The sequence below is a fragment of the Nanorana parkeri genome, unplaced genomic scaffold (assembly GCF_000935625.1).
Source record: "Nanorana parkeri isolate BGI_ZX_2015 unplaced genomic scaffold, ASM93562v1 scaffold176, whole genome shotgun sequence".
Classification (NCBI taxonomy): domain Eukaryota; kingdom Metazoa; phylum Chordata; class Amphibia; order Anura; family Dicroglossidae; genus Nanorana; species Nanorana parkeri.
This window is the reverse complement of record NW_017306444.1, coordinates 779067-796728: the sequence shown is the minus strand read 5'-3', so window position 1 is coordinate 796728 and position 17662 is coordinate 779067.

Here is a 17662-nt window from a genome sequence, read left to right as displayed (position 1 = left end):
GCGGTATACTGAGCTTTGGGTGACAGGAGGACGCTAGTTTGTGTCCTCCCGTTACCCTTAGGAGAACTATGGTGAAAAGCCCTAACCCCATAGTTCTCCTTTAATGAAAATGGAAAGGTTTTATTTTAGCTTGTTGATCAGTGGGGAAAGGAGTAACCAAGAAAGGCAAAATATATAAGCTTTGAGCTCAGCCCTATGCCCTTTAAACATAGATACTAACATAGCACTATGAGAAGGCTAGATTAGGCAAATAGCCACAGCAATATTCTGACATGTTGAATAATCTACTAGGTCTGTCACTGCGATAGAAAAATGGTAAGAAGAAGCACAGGATTAAAGTAGGTCAGAAACAAAATATTCATAAAATATTTTAAAATGTTCAATCCTGGAAGACTCAAGGACAGTGTATACTTTCCTCAATTTCAGAACTATGGCTGCTACTAAATTAGAGGTGCTCTTAGTCTAGCAGGTTACTATTTGTAAGCTGCACAGATTGCTTGGTGTGGAACAAAAATCTCACACCTGAAAGATATGTAAATATCGGTGGTATTTTTAAAGCTTACACATGCTTCTCTGTTAGCGTCTCTGTGTGATATTAAATTTAACGAGACTTCCTCTTCTCTTCAAGATACCCAGGTGAGTATCCCTGCCAGGAGTAAAAGGGAAGACAGTTCTAATAGAAAGGAATGAACAATAATTGCCATGATTTTGTTGAAATCTAATAAGTATAATTATCTTTCATGCAAATGAGAGAAGCAATGCAGACCGTTAATGGGTAATGATGATTTGAATACTAAAAATAATAATGTGCCGTTATTAAGATGTGCTGCTGTACAACACTAGCTAAATTCCCCATGTTTTCATACAAGTATGTAACCTCTTCATTGCGTGGGCGAATTTCACTCCCATCCACCTTCTCTTTTATCCCATCGACAGGACTGACACGATACTTCTCCTACGTGCTGGAGTCGAGAGTATACAAACGTTTTTGGTGTTTTAAGTCCATCTAGTACAAAGCAAACACAAATTTTTGAAAAAGTCAAAGTTTGAAAAGTTTTGGTACATAATGATTGCTCCTCAGTCTGCTAAACTGCATCTAACCTAAATGTGAGAGATGAACTAATGATTAAAGTTGTAGCATGTACATTTTATGTACATGCTACAACTGTCCCAAAGAGAAAATAGTGCTGATAATATTGTCTGCATAATGGAAGGCTCAGGCACATTACAAACTAAAAAAGATTTAACTCACACAGTTGCCACCTGAGACGATGAATAACAGAATGGAAACAACAGAGACTGATCACTTAGCCTGTAACCCAGAGACCATTGAAACATAACATTTAATTTCTGTTGGAAGCAAACCCTTTAAGCTGGCTCCAGGCAGGTATTGAAAAGCCCACCATTTATTGTCTTTAAATATAATTAATTGTATGTTAATAGACAAGTACATGTCTCAATATCAACCTCGGCCATGCCATGCACTGCATCACTCGGACTGGGAGATGAAAGGGTGGCACTGGGAGCCAGTCAGGTTCTGTTGCATGAGCTTGTGCTAATAGGAAACAGGTTGACAGTAGGCGAGAGGAAAGTGAACTTAACTGCTGATATATTAATCTGCTCCTTCCTTGTCCAATCAGCAGGTGTGGGTGGGGAGGTGACTCCACTGTTTTCTTATCTGTAACAAAGAAATTGGTGTCACCCCCCTGGCTGTACTGTCAGAGGTGTATAAATCAAAAAAATAGCTGAACAGAATTTGAAATCCTTTGACAGCTAAAACAGTTCACATACAGGTATTTCATTTGTGTATTTAGCTGTTTGCCTGGAGTTCAGCTTTACCTTTTTGCTTCCACCCTCCCGTTATTTGCACTGCCACTACCTGCATGCATATCTGTACTGAAGGGTAGATTATGGACTGGAGACTGTAATTATAGAGAAAGAGCATTAGACACATGATGTGCTGTAGCCTTACATGCTCTCTTCCCCGATCTGACAGTTCATTCATTTTATCACCTAATTTTCTACTTTGAAAAGTATTCAATTTAGTAGGTCAAACACATTTAACAACTCTTACCGGTGTAGCTGACTTTTGTTAGAAAAATGAAATCTTCCGTAATGTAATCATTTTAGAAATTTGAACATGACTGTGAATTTTGTCTTCCCCCAAAACAAGGAAGCCAATAACATGTATCAGTAGCACGGCGGAGAGATATTACTGCTGGTTAGTCTGTTGTTGCTTTGGAAACACAAAAAGAACATTTTGCTAAATTAGTAAAAGTGAATGAGAAATGGTTAGGCAGAGACAACAAAAAAGGTTTAGAATTAGCACTGCGGTTTTAAGGAAATGGTACCTTGTGTGTCAAATTCCAACTCTCCTAATACCTCTGATTGTTATATTTGTATGCTGAATGAAAAATGACTGTATAGATGTTTCATGTATTTAAGAATAAAGGGATGCTTTAAAGGAGATATTGAAATAACTAGAATAAGAAGGTGGTTATTAAATCATGGGATGTCAATCAATTCTCTACATTCACATCAGGTTGTTTTTTGGGAATACACTACATGAGTACTTTCACTAAAGGTGACACTCACTGTGCTTTGGAATTAAATGCATTTGAGAGTTGGGAAGATGAACAGCTGATTGCACTGTCTGTAATGACTAGTTCTATCCATACAACATGCATGGGGACAGGCTTTTGTCCTGTTGACCAGTCAATCCCTGCATGTTGAATAGGTCCTAATAACCTGCGTAATAATCAGGCAGCACATCTATCTTTCTAGGTGGCTACTTTGTAAGCTGACTAACGCATACTCTTACTTCTGTGACTATGCACTTTCTCAGGATCCACCCTTCCATGAGATTTCCGCTCCTGGTCATGGGGAAGCCTCACTAGACCCGTTAGCCAAGTACACATGCAAAAAACAATTATCACATTTTTATAAACACATGGCTTGGAAACAATAACTATTACAGGGCCCTTCAACTTTTGGACCCAAAGGAAGCTGACCTCTCTGCACTTGACATTGTTATGCCATATCCTTTTGACCCCTTTGAAAGGAATCTGCTACTCAGGGGTGTCCCCAGCCTCTTCATCACCTGAGGTGGGGGCATGGCGGTGTGGTGGCTGCTGGTTCTGCATGTTCAGGATGTGTGTGTGTGTATACAGTACCTTGGGCCTCTCACTGGTGGTGCACCTTCTGGGGAGGGGGGTTGCTGGTGGTGAATGTTGGGGGGGCACCAGCAAGAGCCAAGAACTGTGCTGGATGCCAGCCAGAGCATCCTACTCAGCTCCCAGCAACCAGTGATGTCACCGGTTTACAGGAGCTGGACAAGATGCCAGCCAGAGTTTCTCAGTTGCTAAAAGCTGGTAGCAACCTAGGACATTGTGGCTGGAAAGGGTGCGGTAGGCACACATTGTGCAGCAGTGCGGCATGTCGCTCTGTCTGCTGCCCCCCACATGACCCAAAGAGATACTACCTGAGGCTATAGCGCCAGGCTGCCTCATTATAGGGATGGCCCTGCTGTTACTTCACGTTTTGCTTATTCATGTACCACACTCATGTACCATTCATATTCATGTAAAAACCACACTTGTCATCTTTTTAAAAGCACATGACTGGTAAATGAAGGAAAGAAAAGCTATGGCAGGGCCCCTCAACTCTTGGACCTAATGGTAGTTGCGCTTTCTGCACGTGCTATAGTCATGTCCTATTTTTGGCCCATTTAAAGGGAATCTGTTACTTCACTTCTTACCCATGTCAACCCAGAAGGTAGACTGCCATCCCTGCAGTGTCTGAGCAGATACTAGTTCCCAGGACTGGGAGCATCAGGACAGCTTTAGACCCTGTTCATGTATGTAAGTTTTAGGTGTGTTGAAGGTGCAGTGGGCATTTGGGGTATGTTGATCTAAATTTATCTAATGTGTTTTACTGAAAGATGTATCAAAGATGTATGAGGCAGGAGTTTTTTGCACTGCCTCTTCCACCATTCAGAGCCAGAATGATGTGCCTGCAAGTTGAGCGAACCCCAATGTCCGATAATGGTAGTCTCCAGCACAGGTTATCCTTTTTCTTAAATTGTCTGGCTAGAGTAAACTGAAATTTGATTGCTTGCTGGGGGTTACTACAGCCTATATCTTACTGTTGCTATCTGTACTATATCACTGAATAAGCCAGTTTCCTGCATATGGAAAAACCCAACTAATAATACTTAATATCATAAAGCAACCAATCGAAGATTAGCAATCAATATGTAACTTAGCTGATATTTCAATGTCTTCTCTGTGTTACTTTTTTTGTGTGTGAAGTGAGTTCAGAAGTGCAGGGAACTTTCATTAAACCTGCAATGTCACCTAACATGTGAAAGGACCAAAGGACCAAACTAGCTCAGTCTAAAGGACTTGTGAATAACTCATATGCTATCCATGCAAAGTTATGCATATTTGAAACATTCAAGTCTAGTTAAGGTTAAATTAAGAAAAAAATACATATATTTCCCTGATAATGACTATTTGAAATGATCACATGTTCTCTGGCGTTCAGTCCTTGTTTTGTAAATTTCTATTTGCCGCTGTTACCAGCGGGTGGTACTGTTGGATAGGGAATCCTTCTGAATGCTTCCAGGTCCATACATGTACTGGTTATTGTACAGCTACTGGAGAATTGGGCAAGGCTCTCTAGATTTGATGAACAAAATTGTGTTTTGTTCTTTACACAGAGGGTTTGTTATTATATTGGCGCGTTACAAGACTGATGATGATCAAATGCAAATTTAATAGCCACCTTCCGTCTTTCCCCTGTTATCAGGCAATATCATAGTATCAGACCTTGAATAATAATGAATCATATATTTTCTTTATAGGACACATGTAGTACCGCAGCTGCAGAGCATACACAGACACAGATCTTGCCTCAGCTGTGATGATAACCACACAGGAAAAGGTGAGCCAAGTCCATTTTCCATTATGTGTTTCAAAGCATGTCTGTAAGAAGAACTGCTCTGGATCTTAACCCCTACTGTCCCTGTGGTGTTCCCAGTGCATTGCAGGAATTTTTGCTGTGCTAAATCAAAGCTGTGGATTGGATCAGTATTGTTATAAATGTCCCAGTTCAGGTCATAGCTGTGCTCCACTGGGTTCTGGTTTAGCGCAGTTCCTACAATTATATACAGTAACCACATAGCTGCATTGGGATCTTCTGCATGTTGTTCTGTTATGTGCCAAGGCTTCAACAGACCTCTGATGACTAGCATCTCCTGCGATGTACCCATCTCCCACATGGCATTTTTACTTTTTCATTGTGACTGCACGGTTCTGTATGTATTATCTATATTTTCTGCCTATGGAGAGTCGATAGTAAATTTAGCTTATGGTTTTATCTGAAAATGAAAGGTAGAGTAAAGTGGGGACATAATAGGGTAATATATTAGAACATAGCCACAATATATTATATATGTTAAAGCAGTTTCTTCTGGTGCTGGGATGTTAGTACTATGTGATTCTGTAAAGAGGTTCCTGCCATAGAATGAAGTGGGTATGCATCAGAATAGGGGATAAAGTGGATCTCAACCCAATCACTAAACTCTTATATGAGCTTTAACATACTGAATCGTTTCTAAGCCCCAAAACAAAAATGTAATATATTGCAGCTTACCAGTCTTTGGATGTGGTGACTGTATTAGTTTTTTTTGTTCAGGCACTTTCTGCTATGGGGAGGACAATTGTCTCCCAGTTGTATCATGCTTTGTCACCCTGTCACATGCACCCCTGGTGAACACTACAAGTGGCTGTGCCAAAACACATTGCTCAGGCGTGGTTTTGTCACCATAAGGAAGCAGGACCAGAGCAATAATGTGCAGACAGTGTTAAAATGAGGGTAAGTGGACATAAAGCGCCCGGAAAAGGCTGGAAGAGATCAGCAGCACCATGGAAAAGTGTAAAAACAGTATGTATGGAATGAAATAGCAATCGTTGATGACACACACAGGGGGGAATTTATAAAAACTGGAGCAGACAGAATCTGGAGTGGTTGCCCATGGCAACCAATCAGCTTCTCTGTTTCATTTCCAAAGCTTAACTGAACCAACTGAAGAAGCTGATAGGTTGCTATGGGCAACTTTTCCAGATTCTGTCTGCTCCAGTTTTTATGAATTCCCCTCAATATCCTTGTGTTATACCCAGCAGTGTAGGTATAGTTCTGAGTATGGGTGCTAGAATGAGTGTTTCTGCTCCTGGCAGCAGGGCACAGCCTGGATCTGCAGGACACCAGGTCAGGGGGTGCCCCCCTTAAGGGTTAGGGTTGATGCACCGTGTACCGAAATGGTGCTTTTATTTGCCATGTGCCTAAAATTACATTTTTATTTTAAAGAGAACTATGGGGTTAAGTCTTTTCCCCATAGTTCTCCTTAGGGTAACGGGAGGACACAAACTAGCGTCCTCCCGTCACCCTAGGCTCAGTATACGGCGAGCTACAGCTCGCCGTATACTGAGACGCCGTAGTATACAGCAAGCTGCTGCTCGTGATATACTGAGATGCCGCAGCTGAAGCGGATCCCGACAATTGTGGCGGGATCCGCCCAGCTGCGTGACTGACAGCTGGCTCTGCCTATCTAAAGGCAGAGCCAGCTGTACACGCCCCCTCCCCCGTCCATTCCGCCAGTCAGCGCTGGCGGATCGGAGCGGGGAGGGAGGAATCCAGCCGTGACAGGATCCAGAGGTGAGCGAACGCCGGTATGTGTACGCTCACCTCCCGATCTACTGAGCCGACCTGTGACAGTCTCATTGTCACAGGTCGGCTAGAACTATGAGGTGAGTGGAAAGCACTCACCTCATAGTTCTCCTTTAATAAACAATAAAAAGTAGGTCCCTGAATGCAGTGCAATGCAAATACCAAAACCTAATTTACTCCATCCAGCTTCCTGCAAATTCCTAATGGACATCGACCCTCCAAAACCTTGCAGAGCCAACTGGGAGCTGTCGGTGGAGAGGGGGTAGATCATTCCTAAGCTTTATTGGTAAGACTTGGGATTTACATATTAGAGAGTCCTGGGTTAGGCACTCAATAAGTTTTTCAAAGGCATGCAAAAATGCATCAAACAGAAATCACTGAAACCACTCCCAAGGAAAATATTGACTTGTGTTTTACAGGTGGTTTAATGTGTTAGGTTGTGGTGTGTATTGCAAAAAGCTAAAATAGTTCTGGGGGCAGCTCCAGAATTAAACTAAGTATTACAGCAGGCTGTTCTTGTATTTTAACTATTACATACTGGGATATCAATTTTTATTTGTATTGTTTTAGCTGAAGTTCAGCTTTAACCCTTAACCTGAGCTTAATCCCAACCGGCCAATTGTAATTGCTGTTTCCCCTCACTTTCTATGTGGTCTCCCGAATGGACAATAAAAACCCATCTAACCCTTCCCCATGCAATCCAAAACAAAAAAGCGTTGACCACCTTAATTCCTTTATAGTCTATAGTAATTTCATTGATATCAAATGATCTAAACCAATTCAAAGGTTTTCTTATTTTCTTGCCAGCTGTTCGGAGCTGTGATACCTGGCAGACAAAGTCTTCTGGAAAGGGTCACAACAGGTGGCAATCTTTGAAGTCTGTGTATTTTCATGCTTAATATTTTAATATGACATTTCCATGAAAGTGATCTTTTAACAAGGATTTTTTAGAAGTTGTACTTTTAATTAGAGAAAGTTTAGCTAAATCACAAATTCAACATCAAAAGGCATTTGGTAATTCACCCTCAGTTTTTCCCCTATAATCCAAGTCTACTTGCTTTGGGAATTTATTTTTAAGCACAGAAGGCACGTTTTTTTTAAAAAATATGCCAATAACCTCCCCGACCCAGTATTTACGCAGGCGGTGGAGATCTGCCTGCTGCAGGTGGGTTTCCTGTAGTAAGGCAATGTGGGTCTTCACTTTAGCAAGATGTCGTAATACTCTAGTACGTTTCTGGGGTGAGCGTAGTCCCTTCACATTCCATGTAACAACATTAATAGTGGAGGACATAGCTACAGTGAATGGGAGTAGAAGCGGGAGTATGACATCCGTGCACAGGGCCCTCCGGTCTCCCGCAGCCATATTGGCCAATAATTAGGCTAGAGCCACTCGGTGTTCGAGAAAGTGAAAAATATATCGAGATTGAAAAAAAAATAAAAATGCATATAGAAGTTATAGTAAAAGTAAGATCATGAGTATGGGTACCGAGCATATTTACGTGACGGGGCACGGTCAAACCCCCGGAACTTGGAGGCAGGTGCCCAACAGGGCAAACAGGCGGTGCTCAACTGTGAGCAAAGATGCCAGAACTCCGATGGAAAAAAAATTGTGAAAATATAATGAAAACATCAGGGAAAAGAGACGTGAGGCAACTCTGGTAGGTCACCATGAGGGCAGGCTGTCTTAGCGAACCTGAAAACTCCCAGTATGTGGGCGCGTTGCTCTTCAGTGGATTCAGGGGGGCTCGCCCGGAGCGGAGGTCGGTGAGGACCTGCGTTGCCGCTTGCTCCCGGAGTGAGAGCGAGGATCAGGGCTGCTTGCATCCGCCGGTTCGAGAAACGAAAGGGCGTCCTGTGGAGATGTGAAAGTATGACGAGTCCCGTCCATGGCCTGTATACTCAGAATCGCCGGGTAGGTCAGGGAGAAGCGTACTTTCCGTTGGTGTAGGATCCTGCATATCTCTGAAAAGGCCTTTCTCTTGCGGCTCACTTCTGCCGAATAGTCAGCAAATAGCAGGAGGTTTATGTCATTGAAGCGAAAGCCCGTAACATTCCGATAGGCTTTGAGGATGTCTGCTTTATCTACATATGACAGGTATTTCACAATCACCGGGCGTGGACGGGAATATTTCTGGTTCTGTGAGCCCAGACGATGCGCCCTCTCCACAGTGCAAACGCGGGCAATACCCAGGGCTTCTGGAAGAAGATGCGAGCAGAGTTTGGGCAGGTCTGCAGGTTGATATGACTCAGGCAGACCCACTATGCGCAGGTTGTTCCTTCTGGAGCGGTTCTCCAGGTCCTCTAGTTTAGTGGAGGTCATGTTGTGATGTTTGGTAAGTTCTTGTATGCGAGAGTTTGCAGACGCCAGCTCATCCTCCAGGAGGGATACTCTGCTCTCGACCTCCGTCATGCGGTGCGCTTGGGCCAGGAGCTCATGCCTTAAGGACTGGATGCCCTTGGTGACCGCCGAGTCCACCGCAGCCTGGATCGAGGCCTGTATAGTGGGCTTCAACAGTCTGGCCACCGCCGCCGCTATTTTTGCCGAATCAGCGGATGGTTCGTGGTCCGAGTGAGATTCGGCATCCGAGTCTGCCGAAAAAACCTGGTGAGAGGCCTCCATGGCTTCCGTCAGGTCGCGCGCGCCCGTCTTCCCCGTGCGGGATTCCGATCGTGGCTGGCCGCGAGTCCGGTCAACGAACTTATCCATCTGGCTAGGTTAGATGTGGTGGTCATCTGTATCCTGCGTGGTGCTCGGTGGCAACTCTAGCCGGTATAAATGCCGATTTGATGGTCCCGATGGTCCGGAGCTCCTCACATGTGCGACTCGCTCTGCAGGCGCCGGAACCGGAAGTCAGAAGGCACGTTTTAAAAAGACTCCTGAAGAAAAGCTGGACTTGTCAGTATGAATGATAGTTTTCTGACTACATTACATCGAAAACTAACTAAACATTTTGCAGTCTTTTAACTTTTTAAATGTTAATTTATTTAAAGCACCTTACCTTAACTGTTCTGGCTTTGCTTATACTGATAACTTGGGGGTTTATTTTTGGGTGTCAGCAGTTGGTGATAGGTACAGGACCTGCATAGACAATGTAGGCTGTGGCCTAGGATGGAAGGGCTGCCAGGGTGGCACTTGGTCTTCCAAACACTGCTGCCGGAGGAAGTGGCTGCTTTATGCTCCAAAATGTTGCTATTTTTTTTTCCTGTAACTGATCAAATTATGCCATTCAGAAGACATAGGATGTGATAGTGATTTTGCAAGCAAACTGAACAACGTCACCAAACGCCTCACATTACTGTAGCACTAATTTTAAATGGGCCTTATAACTGTATAGAGTGCATCAAATGCTTCAGTAGGGGATCTGCATTCTTACCTTGTCACACTGAGGATGTTTTAAAAGATGTTTGGCATTGGAAAAAAAGGTTGATTCTTTATGATATGTACCATGATGGGCAGATGTTTTTTTCAAAGTGCAAACTGTCTATAGCCAACCCAAGTAAGGATATTTTTTAGACTTGGATACTGTTGTTTTTGTGAAGGTTTTGGTTGTAGAAGGAACGGTTAAAACATCTGTTTTTACTGCTGTCTGTGACTCCTCTAGGGAGATTTCCCCTAACTTCCTGTATGGTCACCAGGAGAGAAAGTAAGGGGAATATCTCCCAACATTAATGCAGAAGTCAGTTGTAACACTTGTTTTTAGCAAGGTGGGGAACGATTTGATATTCTGTTTGGTGTGGTCACTAGGACAGGAAGTGGAGAAATAAATCCACAATGGGACCATAAAGAGCAATAAAAACATAAAGTTTCCAGCCTTTCCCCATGTTTTCCATATAAAAAATATTTTGGCTGGAGCTGGGCTTAAAGTGAACCTGTGCGTAGAAAATCAACAGGTTCACTTTGACATTGCCATCCCCTCGCCAGAAATACCCAATAGCCTTCCTTTTGCTCTCCCGCTGTTTTGTTCAGCTGCCAGGAGCAAAGAAAAGTTGTGTGCAAAGCTAGCCATATACCAGTAGAATTTTTTGTCAAATGAACGGAATTCTAACAGTGAATGTGTTTTTTATTCTAGAAACTCTATTCATTCTTTGGCATTAACGCATGTTCTGATAAGTTCATTCGAAAATCTACCACTGTATGACCGGCTTAAATTATGAGTCAGAGTTTAGACAAGGGTATGGACTGCTGGTGTGACAGTACTGTACTGATTAGCTTAGTGCAGCCACATGGAGTAAGTCGCATTCACTTCCATAACCAGCACGGTTAGGGTGTAGGAAATGTAAGTGTATGTTGGAGAGGGGTGGAGGAACCAGACCTATTGCTATGGACTAAGTCTAGTAGAGTTTATTCTATGCTGTGGCATTTCCTTATGATATGGTTTTGCTACACTGTACCTTATCACAGAGAGCTACAGAAACATAACTTCAATCTAAGGAAACAAATACAAATTAATTAGTAGGTGTGCGGTAGTAGATAAAATTTGTGCCAATTCTCCACTTTTTAATAGCAGCAACTGTTTATCTGACTTTATACTGTCTCACAAGTTCTATGCATTTTATTTAAATATAGCTCACCATATTTGCATATAGTTAAAGCTATTTGAATTTTGTATTTACATGCATGAGAGGAGCTTTGTACATTTGTTGAATCAGATGTTTTACTAAAAGCTTTTAAGCCTTATGAAAACTCTGTTTGATGACATCCTTTATCTCCAAGATTCTAAAAACGATCAAGACATATAAGGGGTCTTTTTTGAAAAAAAAATTTGATTTGTTCTTCTGTGTTAAAATTGTTAATTTGGGTAGAAAATGTTGAAAACTGGTGAAGCCAGCAAAAAAGTGACACCAAAATTAGCAAACAATTGTCTGCATATCTATTGTGTTCAACTGTGATGGGGCCCCCATGCCAAACCATCAGGGGTACCCCTGTTTCTATAATGTCCATCTCTAAAGCAATACTGCACTGAACTATTTGAAAAGGAATGCAATGTCAAAGCGTTTCGATTAGAAAAAAAGATACTTTAGTTCTACTTTAACTATAGTAAGCATGCTGAGCATGGGGATGGGGGACTACTCTTGCTAAGGGGCTACACCTGCACTGCAAGGATAACTGCTTGTTTATGTATAGGTAGCCATGTGAAGGACTTTTACTTACCTGATCCCTGCTCTCACGGTACTAACCTCATCTTCACTACACTCTAGTTTGTGGACTGTTTCTCGGTGTCCTCACTTATAACGCAGGGGGGCAATAGGCCCTGCATTGTATGTGATCACGTCAGTTGGTCTCCGACTGCCGGTGTAGAGGGGGGAAGAGGTTGTAGGCATCAGTCTTGGAGGCTGCGGGAGCCATGTTCAGGTATGTAAAAGTACTTTACACAGCTCACCTAGACATAAATCAGCAAATAACCCTTGCAGTGTGGGGATAGCCCTAATGCAAGGGTAATTTTTTTTCCTGGAGAAAAAGCTTTAAAACAAGCACTATATGAAGTTAACATTGTAGTATATTGGGTCATGGAAATGTTCACTTTAATGAAGGTGTATAAAAAAAAAAATCACAATCTGAAAGGTGAAACCAGGTGTTATGTATGCATGTTTATACAATATACAATATCTTTCACTGAAAAAGAACAGAAGTAAAAATTGTAATTATTTCTTTCTCTGTTATACTGCAGTTCCTTATTCTGCAACACTACATTTTTAATAGACTGAAAAACACAATTCTTCAGAAGAACAACGAGATAGAAATGATTAAACCTGAATAATAACAGTTATTTTTCCACTTTCTAATATAGATGGAAGTGGATTTAAGCTTTGCTCGGTACTTATGCCACTGGTGGCGTTGAATGCAGGCTGCTGGCATAATCCATCTGTTCAGTGAATAGTTCGACACCATCTCCGAAAGCTGAGAGACATTACTGAAATGTATTTTTCATCGACAGCACATAGAAAGGAGAAGGAGAGCCTGGCATCCCTGTGCAGTACATGGACGGTGACTCTCTCTCTCTCTCCGCACTACTTGTGTCAGTAATGGTTATGTTCCCGCTGAAGGTCTAGCACAACTGGGTAATGACAGCTCTGCTACATTATTTTCAAATGTAGCACAGCGGGTGTCATGAGGAGGTTGTAAAGTAAAGAGAGGGGGGAATGATGGGATGGGAGGATCAATATCCTTAATATGTTTTCTGTTTCAGATACTCACCTATAATCTGCAAGTGCATTGACTGCTCCAAGACTTCCTGGGCTGTACTGAATTTCACCCAGTCTTTTTTTTATTTATTTAGAAATCTGAATAATGAGCTCTTTAGTTTTCTTTCATTCTGCAGTGTTAGCATAGGTGAGCCATTGCAGCATTAAATTGGATCTATCAATACAATTTACACTACACGTGAATCAACAGGACACATGTTAGCTTTACTAAGGGGGTTGGTTATTCACTCAGCTGCCGAAGGCAGTTGAGTAAATCACCGAGCCGAAGTGAACTGAGACCAACAGCATTCGGCTATTCACTTTGGCTCTGTACGGCTGATTGCAGCCGTACATTGGTTGGCTTCAGTCAGCAGAACATGCTCATTATGTTCGGCTGAGCTGAAGTGCAGAAGCCGGTCGACTCAGCTGCTCAAACATCCGGCAGTTCACTCGCTGCCGTTTGCCCCTATTCTCATAGAGGTAGCGAGGTGAATAAAAAAAATGTAAAGAAGAGGAAAAAAAAATGTTAAAAAATTATTAAAATAAATGTCAAAAAAACGATGTTAAGAAAAAAAAAACAGTTAGAAAATTTAGGAGTGACCCCAAGTTTAAAAAAAGTGTGTGGTGTTCCCCCCAAATTCATACCAGGCCCATTAAGTCTGGTAGGAATTTTAAGGAGGAACCCCGCCCCCAAAAATGGGGGTGGGGGAATCTGTGGGGTCCCCCCTTAGCCCTATAATTCCCAACCAGACCCCTGATCCGAGCACAGGCCTGGCAGGGCAGGAAAGGGGAGGATGAGCAAGCTCCCCCCTTACCATACCAGGCCACATGCTCTCGGCATCAGGAGGGTCCCCCCGGAAAAGCACCTTGTTCCCTTGTCAATGGGGACAAGGGCCTCTTCCCCACAAGCCCTGGGGCATTGGTTGTGGGGGTCTGCGTGCAGGGGGGGGCTAATTTTCATTGGGGTACCCCTTTAATAAAGTGGCACTCAGATGCGGCCCCCCCCCTTGCAAATGAGTAAGGAATACTTGTACTTGTCTTGACAGGCTTTGGGCTTGTATCAATGGCATCAGTTTGACATCAGTATAAGACATTCCTGAGATTATTCAGAATTTCCTTGACAGGCGCATTTTACCTGCAGCTCTGCTCTTCCTGACCTGCATTTGACGTGTTTCACGTGGATTTTGCATTCCTATGGACTTGCATTCCTATGGGCTAGCTCGTCAACAAAGCCTATAGGCATAGACAATTACAAACCATACAAAAAAAGCAAGGTTTTAATACATCAATAAATATGACTGTTTTAACCCTTTCATTTATGCTTTTGTTTTTTTGCACACATGTTAAAATTTTAGAGCTGCAGTTTACCTAAATCCATCAGAAATATATGTTTTTCTGACTGTAGAGATCCTGTAGAATAAAATGGTGGCAGTGGCATATTTTAGGTCCCCAGATATTAGTGCAACAGTTTATCAGACAAAACTTTTTAGTATTTTATTTAAATTATATATTTTTTAAATATTTTACTGAACTTTATTGATATTGATATCAGATAGGGGGCTCACCCCCTATGGGATAGCCCATTAGTGGTGACAGGTATGGGATAGCACATCAGTGGTGTCCCCTCCTATACTCCACCAAAGTTGATCAAACATAGATCATGCTTGATCAGCTTCATCTCCAGCCACAGTAGCTAGGGAATGACAGTTCAGAGGGGAGTTTGTGGCAGGAGTGGATGTTTGCTGATCTCCCTCCGCTGTAGCAGCTGAAACCCACCATAGTCATCCTGGGCCCACAGGAGAGGCAGCAGAACCCTGGTTACATGGCAGGGGGTGTCGGACGGGACAGGAATGGCACCTTATGCAGGCCGTGGAACTGGTCATATGGATTTACACATGTAAGCAAATTCCCGGCTCCTGTAGCAGCCAGGAATCTGCTTACAGGGTCCTGCTGCTCTTTCCCTTTCCAGCAGTAAAAGGGTTAAAGTGCCCCTTTGGCCATGTCTATAAAATGTTTTTTTTGTGTGTTTTGAATGTTTGTTGGTAGTACCACAGTGCAATTTGGTAGTTCACGACTGAGCCTGGTTAGCTGGAATGGATTTTACCAGTGAGTTGTGGAGCATCTTCTTCTCCATTCTTCATAGGCGCAAGCATACAGGTTAGCCAAGTGCATGCACGTTTGTGGAAAATGCCTCTGTTAAAAAAAATGTTCTGTTAGTGGTTCATGTATGCTCACATGCACAGTATATCCAAAATTTCAAAGATACAGCACAACCACAATTAGTGCAAATCATCTGATTAACCGTACAATGAGGGTGCACACAGGAAACAATACTTGGTGCAACAGTTTCAGTTGATTCCTGTCCTTTTTAAGTTCAAATGTTTCAACTTAAGAAAGGGTGGGAATCGCTTTTTATATTCATTTCTGTTGTGCAGCATCATTGCAATTTTGGATTTATGTGTTAATGTTGGTTGGAGCCTGTCTCAAGCAAAGCACCAGTATCTATTTTGTATGTAGTATCCACGTACCCTTTGGATGAGGACCCTCAGATGGCTCAGTGGGCTACCAGCATGGAATTCTTGATTTTTTTTTGTGGGGCAGCAGATGTACTCCTTGGATAAGCTATTAGAACTACCAGCAATGTGTGGACACTCTTCCAGACGAAGCAGATGGAGTTTCTCTCCCAGTGTTCTAACCCCTGTAAACACATTCCTGCACCTACTACCTTGTATATACTTTCCAGTAGTAGTGCAGGAAATTTCAGGCCCCAGGCTTGGGCCTCTCTATATCACAAACCCTCCCTTTCAGCAACACGGCCTCCTCTCCTGACCAAAGTTAAGAAGGTTAGAGAGCTACCAAAAGATCACCCCCAAATATTTGTATGCTCCCCCAGCATGCACCACTTTCTAATGGTTGGCCAGGGCGACATAAATATTCATAACTAAGAATTATTGTATCTTATTGCTTTATTGACTGGAACACTCCCCAATAGCAGACAGAAGCAAACAATGAAACTGAGCTTAAAGTGTATGTGACCCCCAGAAATTATATTGCATATGTGTCTCTGCTTTCATGTACTCAACCGAGTACCAGACAGCTGTACAAGAGAGGAGGGGACCCGGCAGCATACCTTATCACGCCGCATAAACGTCCCCTCCTCCCTCTGCCAGCGTCCATCACTGAGATGGCCATCGGCAGTGAACTGCGCATGGCGTCATTGCACGCATCCTAATGCTTGTGCATAAGGATGTCACACGCGTGACATCCTGGCGGATGACACTCGGCAGCCGCTCAGGGTGATACCCTGTCTGGGGGCACCTTTGGTTTTAGCTATATATAAACTTTAATTAGATGACATGTTACAGTTTATTGCAGTTCTAAAACAGCACATGGTAAAAAAACTGGAGCCCAGGATGGCAACAATATAGCTCCTTTTTCACAGTTTCTTTTTGGTGCCCTTGGTAAATAAACATAGACTAAAATGCAATGCCTCCAAAATAGTGGCATTTTATAGTGCCTTCAAGTAACCGTTTTAAGCTTCAAATCAATCTGTGTCCTTTCAGGACGTCTTGGACCCTGGACCTAAGCTGTATACAGTGTCTTGATATTTGTCCAAATCAATCTCTGTGTCCTTTCAAAACATCTTGGACCCTAGGCCTAAGCTGTATCCAGTGTCTTGATATTTGTCCAAGTTGAGCCCTACCTCATCCTAGCACTAAGCACAACCCCCCTGGCTGTCAGTTGCCAAGTGCCAGAGGTGGTACCACCCCTTGGCTGCACACACTGCTTGTATTGATACTGTATGGTATAGCATTTTGTGCAGTGTTGTACTGTAGTATGGTGCATTAGTATTTGCAGTGGGGCAGTGTAGAATGCGTGCAGCATTTCTGGCAGTGCTGTTACTGTAGTACAGTGCAGTAATTTTAGCAGTGTGATACTGTAGCATGGTGCAGCACTTCTTGCATTGGAGTACTGTAGTATGATGGATCATTTATCTTTACAGTGCAGCAGTTTTGGTAGTGCAGATACTGAAGTATGGCATAGCAGTGATTTTTGGCTTTCCTATTCAATGCAGTGTACAACTTTCCCATCCAATTTTTTTTTCTCCTGTGCATGCTATAAATAATACGTCTTTGGTTCCTTTCTTCTCTCAGTTTTGAGCAACCATGATTAAATCTGGCCATACACTGTATGAATGTTTGCTGTTTCATGATGAACTGGCCACAATTTGCACAGTGGGTCCCCCTGTTGCCAACCTTCCGTCCTGCATCCTTTGATCAGAAAATCAAAGGAGCCGGATGGAAAATCTTCGGGCGAAGAGTGACGGCAGCCAATCAGCTACCTTCACTCTTTGAGTATTCTGACAGCGGCACAATACACAGGAGACATCAAGAGATTAATCCATCCATGCAAAACAGGAATCTGTTATATTTCTTGTATTTCTTATGTTTCCTGCGGGCTGAACAAAAAATATAACAGTGTATTGCCAGTTTTAAATTTGTACTTCCATCCTTTGAAGAATCTCCTGCCCCCTTCCCCGCTAGCTCTATGAAGGCAATGCAGCTATACACTCAAATCATTGAATTGATTTTAATCTAATAAAATATTAGTGAGAGCTTTAATGCAAGTTATGCTCACAATATTCTAGAGATGTCCACCTTGTCCCTGAAAAAGTAAATGTATTCATGAAATGCATTGGACTTTTGCATTGGATTTTTCCTGGTCCCCCAGATTATTAATATTGGGGTAT